This window comes from Pundamilia nyererei, unplaced genomic scaffold, assembly GCF_000239375.1.
Source record: "Pundamilia nyererei isolate P.nyererei 1_Seehausen unplaced genomic scaffold, PunNye1.0 scaffold00033, whole genome shotgun sequence".
In the NCBI taxonomy this organism is placed as follows: domain Eukaryota; kingdom Metazoa; phylum Chordata; class Actinopteri; order Cichliformes; family Cichlidae; genus Pundamilia; species Pundamilia nyererei.
In genome coordinates this window covers 1,626,601-1,626,932 of record NW_005187434.1, presented here as the reverse complement: position 1 = coordinate 1,626,932, position 332 = coordinate 1,626,601, and positions in this window count along the sequence as shown.

Below are 332 nucleotides of genomic sequence, written 5' to 3'. Positions count from 1 at the left end.
GCTTGTCTGTGTGCTAGCTAGCCTGTCAAAGGAGAAAGGCCCCCAGTGTCCTCTGTAATTTTCATAGGTCAAAACTGACAATGGCCACTTTGATAGAGAAGCTGTGGAGATGTAAATCAGCCAATGGAGGAAGACAAAACAACTGTCCTCCCATTGGCCCCCCACACCCGACCGAAAAAAGAGGAATTTAGATTTAAAAGAGTGAAGGAGCAAGCAACACAAGAGAGAGAAAGAGCAAGAAAGACATCCCTTCTGCTTCTGTTGGGATGATAGTCTTCTTTTCAGATTCTCAGTGAGTTAGTGTTAGAAGTGAAGGCGTTTGTGTTTGGGGG